The sequence below is a fragment of the Orycteropus afer genome, unplaced genomic scaffold, assembly GCF_000298275.1.
Source record: "Orycteropus afer afer isolate SDZICR_OR568_19922 unplaced genomic scaffold, OryAfe1.0 scaffold00037, whole genome shotgun sequence".
Classification (NCBI taxonomy): domain Eukaryota; kingdom Metazoa; phylum Chordata; class Mammalia; order Tubulidentata; family Orycteropodidae; genus Orycteropus; species Orycteropus afer.
In genome coordinates, this window is record NW_006921624.1 from 8,817,073 (window position 1) to 8,818,762 (window position 1,690).

Sequence of the window (1,690 nt, forward strand, 5' to 3'; positions counted from 1 at the left end):
AATCTTTAAAATTGGTGTGCATTTTGCAATTTCAGCACGTTCTAATAGACTAGGACAATTCAAATTCTCAAGAGCTAGAGGACACTAGTGACTACATTACTGAACAGTATAGCTGTAATTGCTTTTCCTTGTCTTCAAGATATTGAGCCTAGACACCTTAACTTTGCATCAACTGGCCTTTAGAGACAGTTCCCTTCTGGAAAATCTACTTCATTATCTTCTCCTCTGGGATTCTGAAGACTGATTTCCTCATCTTGGGATGTTCTTCCTTGTCCTTGTCACTTGGTGTTAGGGATTGAATTGGTTTCTCAAATCATGGCTAGGCCTCGATTCTCAGTATCATGTGATTATTCTCCATTTTGTGATGGAAGGTACTTATCCTATGTGTGGTAAATCCTAACCTCTATGATGTTAATGAAGCAAGATTGGAGGCAGTTATGTTAATGAGGGAGGATATAATCTACATGGTTAGGTTATATCTTAACTCAATCTTTTTTGAGATATAAAAGAGAAAAACAAAGGAACAGATAATCAGAGGGACTGTCTACCATAAAGAAAGGAGCTGAATATGGGCATGCGTATGGACCCAGAGTGCCTGTGCATGGAACTTTCAAGACCACAGGGAAGATTGAAGCCAACACACATAGAGATCTCCAAGAAACACAAAGCCCACAGATGTTAAAAGGAAACAAGGAACTTTCCCAAGAGCCAAAAGAGAAAGAAAGCCTTCCCCTAGAGCTTACACTCTTAATTCTGATTTCTATAACATCCTAAAATGTGAGAGAATAAATTTTGTTCGTAGAAGGCATCCGCTGCGGTATTTCTGTTATAGTTGTTGTTGTTATGTGCTGTAGAGTTGGACCTGACTCATAGTGACCCCTCCTTGGATTTCCGAGGCAGTATCACTATGAAAGTAGATGGCCCAACCTTTTTTCTGAGGAGTGGCCGGTAGGTTTGAACCGCCAGCCTTCTGGTTAGCAGTTAAGTGTCTTAGGCATTAGGCTATCAGAGCTCCTCTGTTAAAGTAGTACTAGATAATGAAGATACTTGGTTAACACATACTTATACTTCAGCTCAAAGCCAACCTTACAGTAAACCTTTCCTGACTTGATTCTGGATTGAGTGATTGTTCCCTGCATTCCTGACACAACCTGATTCCAATGTTCTTCCATTAGCTTAAATAGAGATAAGAGATTCTTTCTCCTCATACCCCTAACATATAGTGCAGTGTACGTATTAAAACCAGCCAACCCAGCCCATTCAAAATCATGTTGACCACATGTGTGTCAAATTATAACTGTGCTCTATAGATTTTCATTGGCTGGATTTTTGGAAATAGATCACCAGGCCTCTCTTTGAAGGCATATCTGGGTGGACCTGAATCTCCAACCTTTCCTTTAGCAGCCAGCCATACTCTTTGCACCACGCAAGGGCCCCATGTACATACTAGGTACTCAGAAAAAACTTGTTGCACAATGAAGAGTTGTTATGGCAAGAGAGACAAACCTTCATGAAGAACAGAGGAAACCAATAAGCGCTATCTCTCTTTTTTTTTTTTTAGGGTATTATTTTTATTTATTTATTTATTTATTTTAAATTGTGATCTGGGTGAAGATTTACAGAGCAAATTCACTTTCCATACAATAGTTCACATACACTTTGTCTCATGACATTGACCACAATTTACCAC